The following is a 16,094-nucleotide window of genomic DNA, read 5'->3' as shown; positions in this document are numbered from 1 at the left end:
AGTTACTGGAAGCAGAGGATGTTATTCCTCTTCTCAGTCATTAGTGTGCAGACTCACCTGTTGACTCAGAAAGACTCACACAGAACAACACAGTCTCATGCGAGTGCATCCATCACTCACGCAGACACTTTCCCCACTAGCTGAACATAAAACCTAAAGTGAATACAAATCACATTTTTGCAGCATGCACAAGTTCCCCCTCCTCTTCCTCCCTCTTATATCTCTGCAAGAAACACTGAAAAACAAAGCATATTCAGGTTCAATACCCCACATTCACCTCATGATGGCATCAAATCCCAAACTTCAAATCTACAATCACGTCCACAGACATCATGTCGAGCTCCTGCAGACTCTGAAGCTGATGGAGCTTTTCACATCTGCTTGAATATCATCTGCGTGAGGAGAAACCAAAAAGATGTGGCTGCGTTGTGATGACTGCAGCATCTTTCAAGATCTACTGGATGAATAACGGCTTCACCAACTCATCCGCTGACTTCACATGTGGTCTCCTCGTCTTCTTCTACACACGACACTGGCTGAGCAGCCGACACTGACGTCTCCACCAGCCTTGATTGCTATAATCAGAAACTCTGCAAATAGACTGATAGTCTGTTCGAGGTGTTTACGTTGTGGAGAGGCACTCCACCCTCCGTTGAAACAAAGAGCGTCTGACCTCACATCGGCTGTTTAACACCCAAGATACTCGATTAACGCAGATGAATTCCTGTGAAAACTCCCACACGTGCACACAAACGCACTTTTCTACTCATATCTGCTTTTAAAGATCTGCGACTGACCATGAAGCCACTGAATTCAGGACGTTCCAACCCTCAACAGTGACCAGAAATTTCCAACAAAGTATAATTCTCATCTGTTCTGCATCAGGAGCAAGACAAACAGCGGCCCCTGCCCCGAGGTGTGCGGGGCCCTCTGCGGCTGTGAGCGAGCCACCGAGGAGCCACCGTGGGTAAATATCACAGGTCATTGCCATTCAAGGTTTTTCTTTTTCCTCGCAGGGTGTCGTGCTGCTGTTTTTGCAAAGCGTGTTGCGCAGCTATAATATTAGCACAGGAGCTTTTCAGAGTCGACTGGTGTAAATTCTTTCCCTCCGTTTCCTTCAATAGGCGACAGCAGTTTGGATTCCAACACTAACAGTGAAGAGGTCAACATCTCCATCAGAATCACCCTCCAGGTTTTGTTAATCTTCATGTTTAATTCTTGGACAAATGTGGTTTTGATTGTGATTGACGAATACGGTATTTGCCAAAATGAATCAGAACTCCATGTCCGGACGGAGTTTCCTCAGTTGTCACGGAGATTCAGTAGCTCATCTGTCACCACATGACCTAAGGACGACAAATGAGCCATCGCCATGACGACCAGCATCATTTCCTTCCTCTGGAGAAGGCCAAGATGCGTTTAAAGGCCTGGCTCAGATAATAAGTGGACCTTGAGTTTATCTTTTTATATGTCAAAACACTGTTTCCAGGGAGATGAGTGTACTTTCATTGACTAACTATATAAAAACCACCTAATTGCCCAGTTCTAATACTCAGTGTAGTACTGATCGATCACAGTTAGCAGCCATGTGTTCATGCGTCACGCAGCAACCAGTACCACAGCAACACGAGCCTGAACCATGAACTGTGTAAGATGGACAGTGGGATCCACTTCCTTCCTCTGTCCGAATATGAAGCCAAAAAATCTTGGATACGAACCTTGTCATCTTGTGCCGATGACGTCGTTTGGAGCCAATCGCGGGTCAGTCTCAGGAATCAATCATCACGTTTCCCCAGTTTTATCAAATTAAAACCAAACTTACTGTAAACATGAACATTTGCACAAACATCAATGTGATAAGACCTGTCACTCCCTAAAATGACGGAAATCCTCTTTTTTTTTATTTGACATGTGCTTTTGAATTTGGCCCATTGTCCTATCTACTATAACATGGAGGTGCTGTCTTTGATCAATACTGCATCCAGCCACCAGGGGGTGATCGGGACGCTTTGGCTTCACTTTTGAGGAGCTGTCTCGTCTAAATGATCCTGAACGTTCAGGCCCAAACCCAAAGTTACTTTTATGTTCAAACCTCGACTGGCTGTTTCATAACAATGTGTTCTTATCGAAGTCGTTACATTAAAAGTCTGAATATTGATGCATGTTGAACGTGATATCGCTGCAGGTCGTCGCTCTCTCTCACTGAAGAATTAGTCATCATCATATCGAGGCTTTTGGAAGCATTCAATGTCCCCGTGTGTGCCAGAGATGTTATTAATGCTTCCTGAGTTTATTTTTCTTTTGAAATCAGCTACCTGGACTTGGCAGAACAAACCGAAGCTTGTTAAAAACCACACAACCTACATTCAAGTACAGGGTTGCACACACACACACACACACACACAGATGTGGCCAAATGAGCAAGCGGTGATCACAACTGTTTGCCTAAGTTGCCCAGATCGTTTTACAGCTGTATTTGTTCCTGAATCTGCAGGTTTATGGTCACGCATTACGTCTAAACACTGCCAGATTAAAAGAAGGGGGCTTGCGCGGACCCCCTCACCTCTGCGCCGCCACACACACTCAGGCGTGAGAGGCCTGCCCACACACGCTAAGCGGGGCACTCGCCACATCAAAGCAAAGGCACAAATCCAGCCAGGAAACAGGGGGTGGTGGGGGGGGATCCATAGGCCTGATCGTAAAAAAAGCAGAGAGAAATGCATATGAAATAAAATAAACAAGAGCTATCTCCTAAACATTTACAGCATCTGCAGTTAATCAGAGGTTAATGAGAGTAAAGATTCTTTATTTTCCCCGAGGGGACATCGTCAGAGACCGTTGAGGTGATTTGTCTCCGGCAGTCGTACCTGTGGGATTAGTGACCTCATGCTGGAAGCATCTCCGACGAGACTCAGAAGATGAAGTGGTTATCACTGTCCCCGGGAATTAATAGTGTAGGAGATCTAAAGCATGAACGGCTCTCATGATAATTAGATGAATGATCATCCAAATGTATAAACATGTGAAAACACGTGATTCCTTTTTCTACACGAGCGAGGGACAATCACAAAATGTAGTTTCTGAAAGGAACGCACATAATCTACATTTCTGCAAAACTACACACACACTGAATTTACACACGTGCACAACAAAGACCTGAATCTGGGGGATTCATTCAAACCAATATTTCGATGCAGTGTTTAGGAAACTAGAGGACCTCCAATATACTGTGTATTCTGCGTAATCCCTTTTCCAAATGAGCAGCTTAAAGGTTCCACTTTGATCTTAGTGTTTTTTATGTCTCGGTGTGAAACAGTTCTGACGAAGCCAATCATTTTTTGCAGTGAGCCCGAACGGCCCCCCGAGACCCCGAGAGCTTTCTCCAGGAGATTTGAGTTGTGCGGGAACACGGTGGTGGGTTTGATGAACAGAGGAGAGCTGGGCAGCCACCTGGTGGGGCTGTGGGAGAGGGGAAACCAGCTGGAATCAAACAGGCCGCCGCAGAAAGAAAAGCAACTCGCTGAGGTTTATGAGGCCGTCACGTCCAGGCTGCTAACAATGAAAGAGGAAACACCTTTTCTCACAGACATTCCTCGCTGTGCTTTGTCTCAAACGTGGGTTTTAATGGTGAAACCTCAGGATTGAGCTTCATTTGCTTTTCTCTATGGTCACTGTAAATGATGCACTTACATTTGTAACAATCCTCTTTAATTAAAACAAGCCTCATAGAAAAAGCCACAAGCCTCATAGAAAAAGCCACTTTACGTTTCTCAGCTGCACATTGGCAGCAGTTACACATTTTTGTCCTATTTGTTACCATACAATGCCTGAAAAGATACCTCCTCCCCTTATGAAAGCACATTCAAATCCACCAGATCCAGATTTTTATTTGGATCTGCACGGACTTGCACACACTCATCAATGCCAACCCCCCTGGTTCTTTCCTGACCCACACCCCATTCTGACAAAGTTTTGTGGTAAAACATTCAGAAGGTTTTGTGCAGTGCTGCAAACTAACTAACAAATAAACACAGATGGAATCAGTAGGATACCTCCAGCATGGCCCAACAGTACCTTAATACAATCCCATTTAAATCAGACTTTTACTTGGATCTGCACAAAATTGCAAACTCTCATTAAAGGTTCAGTGTGTAGAATTTAGTGACATCTAGTGGTGAAGTTGCATGTTGCAGCTGAATACCCCTCACCATCCCCTTCCAAACATGAAAGAGAACCTGTGGTAACTTCAGTTGTCCAAAAAAAATGTCAGCCTCCGTAGAGACGCCCCGCTCCTGATGTAAATATAAAGTATTTAAATATAAATGCTCTATTCTATGTAAAAAAAAATGGACAATTCATTAATAGTATTATTTTATATACTATTTCTGCCAATGGATCCCTTTCACCTAAATCTTACACACTGCACCTGTGATACTAATACCTAGAGTTTTTTGTTTCCATCAGGATTCAGACAAAATTCCAAGAGAAATCATGGAAAATGTAGAAAAATGCCCTAATTTCCAATGAATGATGAAAATTCCTGGATCCTTCCCCTGATGGGGATTCATACCAACATTTAATGACTTTTCTGACCCACATACTGAATCATTCCACCACATTTCATAGTAAACAAAGAAACACATGCAGATGAAAACAAAACCTCCTTGGCAGTGGTAAATATTTCTGTGGATTTTGAGGACATGGTCAACCATCTCTTTCCTGATATGATCCCCTCAAACACACAAACACACACACACACACACACACACACACACACACACACACACACACACACACACACACACACACACACCACACACACACACACACACACACACACACACACAGACAGTGTCCCACGTGGTTTTGTCTGTGGTCTCTGTCTCAGCTCCTTGGTGACATTTCTATTATTCAGCCTTGTGAGGGCCATTAGGCTGACGGCGCTGCACCGAGCCCAGTCTGGTTTGGAGCTTTCCATTACGCCGGTCAGCTGGAACTGTTGGGAGACGCTTGTGGGGGAAAAATAAGAGAGAGAGAGAAAAAAAAATAATTTCACGACAGAAATAGGACGGATGAAAAATGTCAAAGATGTGATTCTACAATAGTTACTTGAGATACGGGGGCTTAGAGTTCATCGTGAAGTTTTCACACTGTTTTCAGTCTCGGAGGCGTCTGAACATAAAGACTGACACAACTACAGCGATGACGAATAATTAAATGCATGCACGGTGACTTTTCAAGGACAAGGAGTGGTGACCAAAGTTAAAAACAACATCCGCCCCTGTGGAATCAGCTGAACAATAAACTTCATCATACACTGCAGTCATTAAGTTTCAAATCCTAAACTGCATTAAGTAATGTCCCCGAGATGCCAAGAATCTGTCTGTTTATCAGGCAGCAGCTCAATATGAGCCTCGCTGGAGTAATCGCCTCAAAGAATAAAATCCAAATTTCTGTCAGACCGACCGGTGACAGGCACAGTGTTATTACGGGCACCTCAGGCAAGGTTACAACTGCGTACATACACACACACATAAATAATGACGAGGATTTTCTTCTTTTTCTTTAGACTGACAGAGCGAACCACACAAGACGTGCTATTAAATCTTTATAAAAAGGGATTAAGAGCCAGACTAAGAGCCAGAGTGTGGCGCTAGAGAGCAGACGTCGGCAGATAAAGTGGCTTGGGGATGTGCTGGGAATTGGATCAGAACTGCAAACCGATGACCGCCACCTGGAAAACAAGCATGGCGGCGAAGGAGATGGGACAAAGAGAAGAAGAAGAAGAGGGAGCAGCTATTAAAAAAGCAAGGATACAACTTCCTTAACACATGTAAACATAAATAATGACGAGGAATCCAACTTTTTCCTCCGACTGACAGAACCAACCACACAAGACGTGCTTCCCAAATTTATTAAGCTGCACAGAGACAAAAAAAGAAAAACAAGAAACCACAGAACAGCTGCACAGCTCTGTAATGTGTCATCTCATGCCCCCACGAATACACCCTTTCTTCTTCTATACCCTCCCCTCACCTCTCTCACCCCCTCCGTACCCCCCCTCCAGCCACAACAGCAGTGCAGCAGGCCAGATGTGCGGGGACATGGAGGTGCAGAAAGATCCTATCCAGCCCTCCAGAGACTCCCAGGTCCATTTGGTCCTCAGGTTTCAGACTGGGCTGTCAACCCCAGTGCCACGCTTCACATGACCGAGGCCTGGCAGACAGACTTCTGTCACTAGTCGTGCTCAGTGGCGGCTAACGTGAATGATTTAGATGGTGATTTATTGTGTGCATGCGTGCACTATCCTCTGACGCCTAGTTTTTCTCATCCTTTTCCATCTAGACAGTATTTTATTCATCCATTTTTTCTTTTGCTTCAGTATTTCTGTCACACACCCTCGTGCACATTGACATTCCTCCGGCGCATGTGTAACTCTGGAGACAAGTTGTTCTCAGGCGCAATGAAATGACTCAGTTTAAATCTTCACATTTACACAAACTCACATGAGATGGATGTAAAATAAAAAACTCGTAAGTTTACTGACATCTAACATTGTTTTAAATGCAGTTAAAAGAATGCAAATATTTTGACGACCGTATGCTGAAATATGTTTTGCCAAGTTCTATAAAAATACAAAATCCTATATGCTATTACTTCTGATGAGTGCATAAAAATGTAAACTGGTTTCATGGGATTTTATTAATATGGACTGTATCCCCGCTTCATGTCTGCGTAATGGAAATTCCATTGTGATATTGACTTTAATAATGGTATTTTTCCATGTGTGCTGCTGGGACATATCTGTTGGAGCTCGTGCAATCATTCAAAGGCCTGAATTGGTCCATTCCTCTTGGGCTTTCTCCCCCGAAACGCGTGGAGAGAAAGATAGATGCCTCCAGTCCTTTTAAGCCATTAAGAGGGTGAGCAAACATCCCCTCGAAAGCCTTTAAAACGACAAGAGCGTCTCCCCCTCCTGCAGAAAAGCAAATAATCTCCTGTGCTCCTTCCTCATCTTTCGTCCTCTGCTCTCTCTCCCTCCTCTTAATTTTCAGCCACGACATCTCGGAGATGATAGCGTCTAAAGTGAAAGCCAGTTGTTGACCTCTGCCTCGTAGCTGCTGCTGGAGCAATCGCAAAGAGGGAAACTCGACAGCGCCGGCATTCGTCTGCAGACACAGGATGTGTTTTCAAATCGTCCCGTCCAGAGAATCATTAATGAACTTAAAAAGAAGGAAATTGTTTTACAGGCCAAAAACTACATATGTACCAGACGTAAGAGGCAGAGACAGAGTTCATTCAGATACCTGTGAGCGGGGAGCAGGACCTCACATACGTTTTAAAGAAACATCTCTGTAAGCGAACTCCTCCAGGGGTTTCATTTATGGAGAGCTTACAGGATTTTGAGTTTGCAGGGGGCTGCAGCCACCCAAACAGCCACTTCCTAAGCTTGTCTCATGTGGGTAAGACTCCTCATCAAAATGAACATACCTGTCAAATCTATTAAAACAGGAGTTCAACAAGGACAGACTGAAAGGTCACGAGGGCTCTGGAGATCCTCCAGCTCCAAACTGCCGGCTTCTGAATCTACAGTATGTCACCGCGCCTCCTGGGTGATTTCCAGGTTGAGCACATTTTCTGACCTTGTGCTCCCTCAGCATGAAGTGAAAGTGAGCCAGGCTTGGCACAGCGTGGCTGCCGTTCTCTCCCACTTCTCTCTTACACTTTCTCGATTTTCTTCATTTATCGCGTTCCCTCCAAACTCATGCCCCGCGTTTCCTCCCCGGACTCCTCTTGAGAAACGCACCGAGAAATTCCAGAAAAGCTTTGAGAGGATGAGAAATCGCTGCATTTTTGGAGCATTGCAGCATGATTCTGACATGATGTTTGGATTGAGAGCGCCACATGTGACATTGTAGAGCGGAGAGGTTAGAGCGCTCTGTCGGTTCTCAGTGGTTTTACTTTGGGCACCGAGGCAGACACACGGAGGATTTACCCCAATATTCTATTTGGGAGAGCAACAGGAAAGTCAGTGAAAATGAGGTTGATATTTTACGTGATGACATGTATTGCTTCGATAGAGCAAATATGAGAAATGCATGACAGCCAGTTCCACTTTTATTATACACTATTACATAGTATTATATGGACAAGCATTGCATATTTACAGAGTTTGTGTGTGTACACCCTCCATTTATATGTTCTCTTTCTCTCTTTATGGACAATTTCTGATATACTGGATTCACTCTAACCTGCATCATCTCATGAACAACTCCACTCAGAATACGTATCATTTTGCTGACAAACAAACCAATGGACAATGGTTTTGTTCCTGCTTGACGAAGGAAATCGCAAAATCCAGACCCTGACCCCTGAAAGTGACCCGAACAAAAACATAATTCTATTTCTAACCTTTACCCTCAAGAATTGTCTTAAACCCACAACTGCCCTTTTGAAGAAATAAAACTGTCAAGCAAAAGATGTCTTCACTCTCAAGGTCTGAAACTTAAACTGCTGGAGACAAAGTACAAACACACACACACACACACACACACACACACACACACACATGGCTTCATTTGAGATTGTAGATCAGGAGAAATAATGTCCTTATTTGGTCTTGGTGTAATTTCCCTCTCCGTGCTGCTGGCTGGAGTAAATCTGTGTGTGTCTAGAGAGTTTATGAAAACCTGTGAACCAAGCAGAAGATTTGGAAGGTTTTTCTCTGCAGCCACTCTGAACTGTGTACAGGCCACAGGATTACCGTGATGCACAGTTGATCAAACCCGCGTTGGGCCGTCTCTGCTCTCGTGGTGAGTTCTTCTCTCTCGAACGTTGATCACAAACCCCCCGATTTGCAAAATGGAATCTCAGTTCCTTCCTCCGAGGCCTCACAGAGACGGTATGTTCACCGGATCAACTGCGGAGATTAGACCAATCAAAACTAACCGGGGCAGCGGAGTGACCCCCCCCAACATTCCCTCAGAAAAATTCTGATCCCGCTGAAAGAAAAAAGAAAAGTTCAAGAAAACAGCCTCCACTTTACTGTGGGCGAGTGCAGCTTATGACGCGGCTCACGGCGGCGTCTCTAAGCCTTTCATTGGGGCTTATTGGGAGAGCTGCTCATCTTAGCTCTGCAACTGCTGCTGAGACGTCTGTACTTCACAGCTAAGAAACGTCCTCCGCTCAGCGTCTATTGTGCCCACAGTCAGACACACCCTCTCTAAGAGTATGTACAGTATATAGGGTGAAGCAGGAAAAAAGGGGTCTTACCATTGTATATCCATCTGTGGAGGATTAAGTATCAGTTTAATACCTTGGGCTGCTTGAAGCTCAACTGGGTTTAGACTTCCAGTGTTGAGCCACTGCAAAGCAACTTTCTTATCCTGAATTAAAACCAGGATATACAACATAAACTTTGATGTCTTCTTCTCAAACCCACTCCCTGAACTCTCTCTCCTCTCAGTCTTACTTACGTTTGCAAAACAAGGTTTTTTTCTCCGCTGCATTTCGGCCTCTCCTCCACATGCAAACAATGTTTTAAGTCTCGGAAAAAACTGAGACTTGCACATATGTCAAAGTGCCGATTTTTTAAGACTCTGGTTTCTGTGTATCCATGTGTTCATTTTAAAATGGAGCGTTTAGGAAACGATGACATCACACTTTACTTTACTTTTGCTTTAAAACATTATAAAGTCTAGTTACAAGTTTGCAGCTAAAGTTAGCATCACTGCAAACACATTACCACCATTCACAGGCGTCCGCCACCTACTGGCCTGACATGCTTGTTTGGCGTTTGTAGTTGTTTTTGTGTTCTCGTCTGGACTGAGATATTTTGTAAAACAAAGAGGGTAAAATATTAGTTTAACAAAAGTTGCAGTAAGTTAGTCAAGGGCAAAAGAAACAGGTCAAATGGCCGAGATAGAAGAAGCTAAACAGACATCATTTCACATTGATGACTGTCAACTGTGGAAAAGTGTTATTGCTCCACAAGCCGTATGTCTGTCGCTGCTTTTGTCTTGGGGATGTTAGTTTCCTGTTCATCAATCAATTGATATTTTTGAAACTTTAGGATCCTCTTCCATTATTCTGAGAACCACTTTGGAGTTTAGCAAACGCATCTTGGGGGACACAGGCACAGACACAAAGGGACGCATTAGTTAGTAATTGAGACAATATTTAAGTAACAGCCAATTTAGGTTTTCCTCTTCCCAGCTGACCAAATGTCATAAATTTGAAAACTAGGTTGCGTTTTCTGAGTCTTGTGAGTCACACTTGGCAAAGAGGTTTGGAGCCAAAATAGATGCACATGTTGCCTCAGAGGTTTTTTTCATCCTTGCAATACATGTATTTTCGGGATGGGCAGATTTGCGACTGGCTTATATTTGCATTCACACATGTGCATCTACACACCCAAACCACACACCAGAAGCATGCTCCACATGTTTCGTAGTAACCCAGATTTACAACCTCCTGTCTGCGTGGTTGTATATTCCATTCTCATCCCTTCCTGCCAAGCTCGGACATGTTTTCTTGCTCGTTCTGCTGAGTTTCCTGAAATTGTGTTTCGATGCTCGTGTTCGGTAACGACTCTGCTTCTCCCTTCGTTACCTTGGGTCCCTGCTGTTCTGTCTGTTTGTGTGCTGGGCGTGGCAGATCCCTGCTTTGATCAGATCAACTGCACACTGGCTCCTCATCGACACATCAACAAGCACCGTGCAATATTAAAACCTCAGATGTTCACTCCACTTTCATCAGATTGTCCGTTCACTCATGTTGCACTACGTTACGGCCAAAACCTGTGTCCTGCCTCAGCCAGCTCCTCGTCTGAGATCCAGTTACCAGCCGGCCCTCGGTCCAACCTTGTGTTTCCTCCGTACCTGCGCTGCGTCGTCCAGAAACGCCAACCGAGTCCTGGCCGAGGTCCCTGATCCGCCGCCCGCCCACTCTCCAGGAACCGCAGCCTCAGCCTGAAGCCTCTCTCTTTAAACTCAGATTTCATTACGTTGCTCATCTGTCGCTGACTCAGAATCAACCTTTGAGTTCAAACACAAGATTTGTGCAATGTAAGAACTTGTCATCATATGCAGAATTTAATCTGATGATTCACAGGCGGCCAGGAACTGTTTAAAGACAAATTAAAGCAGATAGCAAAATATACTGAGGGGAAAAAGGGAGAATAAGTACAATGCTGACTTTTCTCATTGATTATGGATCAGGTTTGGACATTAATGTGGCTTATAAATTTATTTGCTGTTCATCTCTCAAAGTTCGATGAACCCTGGACTGGAGAATCAGTTGTTGTGTTGATGAGTCCCAGCCGGCGCTGCTGCAAGGCACTGGCCGATTGTTTATTCACAGTTTATCAATTCTTAACATATTACGTCACCAAATTGCACCAAATTCAACACTGCACTTCCAAGACTCGTGCAAAGTATGAAGCCAACAAGATGAGATGTTCCACATACAGACAGACAAACATCTATCAAACTCTCCACAGTCACTCATCATGTCCTAATGGTCTTTTTGCTCAGAGGAGACAGAACATGTGATAGGAAACGTCAGGTGTGCGACGCCTGCTCTGGTGTTTGGTTTGAAAAACAAGGACGATATGCGTGGCAGTATTTCTTGTTCTCAGTCAAGCTGTTTTCTAAACTTCAAGGCGATTGATGCCCCTTTTTTCTTTTTTGACTCTGCACATTTTTACTTGAATTAGTTCCAAGGGGGCATCGGGTTACTGCTTTAGTTTGTTTTCTTTTCTCTCGTGGTCAATCACTCTGGAAACCTTTCTCACCCCTGTTAAGCACTTTGGATTTTGACCTTCGACCTCTATAACCCAAATCACCCAGATCCTGTGCTCCGGGGATTTAGCCACGACCCAGACAGAAATGGCAGAAACACAGGAATGAACAGTTCAATGGAACAAGTGGAACCAAAAGTAACCAAACAAATCTTTCATGCTGTCAATCATTGATTCATATTAACTATGACCCACACCAAGGAGGTTATGTTGTCACCCGCGTCCATTTGTTAGTTTTAGCAAGATTACTTAAAACTACAGATTTCTATGAAACATGGTGGAAGGATGGGGAATGGGCCAGGAAAGGGGCGGATGTGAAACATTTCTTTCAACTATCTTTGACTTTTCTACCAATTTCCCAGGGAATAATTCATGAATCTTGATGAAAGACTTATTTGGAGGACTGATGTATGTAGGCTCTACTGAGTGCCATTCTAGTTTGTCACTTCATTCATACGTGTCTCCGTGTTTCGGCTTATCTTTTTGATCCGACTCATCTTGGCCACATCTGGGCTCACTGAAGCCAACAGAGAACCCCGCAGAGAAATCCTCCTCCCTCACGCTGGGCAAACACACAAACAAGCCAATCAATAGATGAATAAATTGCCCTCTTCACCACAAGAGACAACGGGACCCCAAGGACGAATAGAGGGAATAGAGGAGAAAGGGCAAGTGTGCATCTCTGGCTAGAGAGCTTGTCCTGAAGCAAAGAGGCTCGGGCTAAAGTGGCAAAATGGGAAAAAAGGGGAACGGTAACGAGGATCAACTCAGACAAAAAGATGTCATGACTTATTCATACAGCCTGTGTGCGCTTGTTGGAGTCCCATGGGAGGATTTGGCGAGATGGGAGGCGGTGAATCCAGTCTGTCAATTCCTCCACCAGGACTATGAGGTCATCTGTGACCCAGCCAGTGGGTAGAAGCTCTCTGAAAGCAGTCTGCCCTCCACTGACCTGTGATACCAACCCCGAGACAGCCAGTTCGACTCCACATCAGTAAACACAATTACATCCCCATAAATATACAGTCAGCGTCTCTTCTGGGATGTGCGGTCGGCCACAGCTTCGTCGTCATCCCTTTGTTCAGCAGATGCCGCTCTCGATCTGTGTGGGGACTTAAAGAGCGCCTTCATTCATTTTATGGATTATTTGTGTGGATGAGGGAGTCTTTGTTGGGTGCCCGAAGATTCCAGAACCCTCCCTGCGGTGTACGTTTGAAACTCAAACAAACCTAACATCAAAAAAAAAATGAGCAGTGTTTGTTTAGACAAACACAAACATGGCCTCCGTCGGCTCCGGGCTGCAGCGCATGTCGGCCCCGCAGTGATTGCATTGGCTGCAGAGTGTGACAATCCAAACCTTATACCATGGAGGGAGCGGCGATGGAAGGGCGGCACGCTGGAATGACACTAGCAGATGAATATACTTGAGCGTGCAGGAGCTCCCTCGGTCTGTGTTGAACACACAGACACTTAAACATGGATTCAAGCGGCGCTTGGTCGACCTCCAGCAGCAACCATAGAGCTGCAGTGTGTGTGTGTTTTTTTTTATCCCAGCGAGAATTTAATGGGACTCAAAAGTTGTGGTGTTGACTCAAGCTGGATTGTCTGGGTTTCGTGCTGCAGCCATTCATTATGGCCGGACCCTGTGAGCTGTACACTCAACAATTCTGTCTGATGGATTGATTGGAATATTTAATGCTGCTGTTTTACACCGTGGTTTTTTTGCGCTGCTGGGAAGAGCGAAGACGTGTTGAATAGACAATTATCTCTATTACAACCTCCGAAACCGGGAAGAGGATGAAATCAAACAATGCTCTTAAAGAGGGCACTTAAAGAAGGGAGTAAAAAAGTATTCGTCATGGAAAATATATTTGCTTTGTTCCCTTTGACTCGGATATCAAAAACAAAAAAGAGAACGCAGTTGTTCTTTTGGCATCTGTCTGTTAGTGGATCTCTTTATTGCTCCCTTTCTTCCTCCTTGTCCCATTAATCAACTACATGCACACAGAAGATCTCATATCGAGGCCCAACAGTAAATTCAATCAAGCTGCAGCAAATTGCGCATGACTCACAGATATCAGTCTCCTAAATGTGCCCAATCAATTTTTGCGTAATCTTGCTTACAAACAAACAAACAAACAAACAAACAAACCAACCAACAAACGGACAGTGGTGAAAACATAACTTAATTCCAATTTATCAATAATTGCTCAGTGGGAAGAGACAAGTTGCCAAGACTACAGATGTAAACTGAACACAGACTTCTGTAGTTTTGATAAATGGTTTTGATGAATGTTGCCTGCGACTAATTATAAATTACTTGTTTTCACAGTGAGATCTTCAACAATCAAGTTCTGTTTAATTCAAAAAAGGAAAAAGAAGGAAAAGGAGAAACAGACGCTGGTCTTAAGAAATGTTCCCATAACAACAAAAAGGCAGAGACAACATTAGAGATGAGACCGAGGGAAAAATCCTCCTGGTACACACGTTAAAAACAAACCCAAGTGTTGCATATGAGGAGGATCAGAGCTGGCCTTTACTGGGGGGGACACTTTAACTCGTAACACCACGGGACCGTTTTCATTTCTCACATTCAAGTCGACTCTCTCAAGCCGAAAAACAAAGCGAGAATAAAGAAAATCTTTTCTTGGGACGGTGAAACAGTGAAAAGAGCAGGATGGGAATGAAGGATGGATGGAGAGAGAGAAGTGCAATAAAAGTGTTCAGGAGGGATCTTTATTTAGTTTAGGACTCAGACTCTAAAGTGAAAGCAGATGGGACTCCAGTCTGGAATAGTTTCCACTTGAAGTCTTGGACTGGAGTTTTCTCCGCTCGCCGTTCCTGAGCCTGGGTCCAGTTTTCTTCAACCTGTGTTTCTGGGCCTTCGACAAGAGGTTTTTCTAACCACACATAGGAACAGACATTCAAATCCTGCTTATGAATTTGGACATGCACACTTGCACATGGAGCACAATGCTTCGTAAGCACGGAGGCTGTGTGAGGTCAGCAGAGCGGTCTTAGAAAGACAGGGCGCTGTGACAGGGCGAGCGTGAGAGAAACGCCAACAGCACCAAACACAATAAGATAGATCTGGCTGAGCGCTGCGGCGAAACAATGCTGTGTGAGGTTCATTAGAGGTCAGTTGACAGTTGCTGATGTAGCACACAATAACTTACAGTTACAGCTCACAATGGTGATGCATATGCCCCCCCCCCCCCCCCCCCCCCCCCCCATCCGGTAGATGACAAGAATGATGTTTGCAGCACAAACATCTGCAATGTGACCCTGAGAAAAGAAAAAGTCAGGCAAATAACCAGCCATCGAATTTATCTTCGTGTAGATGCACAATGTGTTTTGGGGTCGCGTTGCACAAAATGCACGAGCAGATCATCACGTGCACGATCTCAGCTCGATGTCGTCCATCTGACAGGCAAACAACACTGCATTGATTCGTCAGGCCTGACAGTGGAGAGTGGGCCTCGATATACACTTATTGGAGACAAGCCACTGCATAGAATAAAATATTTTTTTATTTCACAGAGAGGATTCTTCTCATTTCACAAAGAAACTGAACGGACCTGTTTCAAACACAGGTTATAAAGTTCATTGTGTTGAGTAAATTTTAATCTGTTGGAGGCAAATCTGGCAAATTGTTAAACACAAAATAAGACTTGTTTTATTTTTTATTTTTTTATGTATTTCTAGCAGTGGTGGAGGAAGTACTTAAACATTTTATTGAAGTAAAAGTACAAATAAATGGACAAAAATGGACCTCATTAACTTTTCTACTTCATTAAAATAAGTAAGTACCTGCTATTCCCTGATGCAACGATCTACTACATCTACAACTGTCCCTACTGTATATTCTGTTTACTACAGTAATAATACAGATACAGTCATAATAAATCTGCAGATGATGCTACGACAAACATTTGCAGTTTCAGCGCAATGCATTGTAAAAATAGAAAGTAAAGATATTTGCTGATATATGTAGTGGAGAAAAAGTAAAAAGTACCCAGAAATCAATCTACTAGAGTAAAGTATAGATACATGAAAAATGTACTTGAGTACAGTAATGGAATAAAGTACTTTGTCACTTCCCACCACTGATTTCTAGCCTCTGTAAAACTGCACATGACAAATCCAAGTCTAACAATATGATGCACATCAGTGGGAATCCTTGCACTTTTCTCACTTGTATATATTTCATGGTGATATGAGGGCTTTGGGAGATCCCGACTGTAAAAAGATCCTTATATGTATTTACAGCCAACTGTAAATTAAGATGCAATCA

This window comes from Hippoglossus hippoglossus, chromosome 14, assembly GCF_009819705.1.
Source record: "Hippoglossus hippoglossus isolate fHipHip1 chromosome 14, fHipHip1.pri, whole genome shotgun sequence".
NCBI classification, from domain to species: Eukaryota; Metazoa; Chordata; class Actinopteri; order Pleuronectiformes; family Pleuronectidae; genus Hippoglossus; species Hippoglossus hippoglossus.
Note: the sequence above shows the minus strand (reverse complement) of the source record.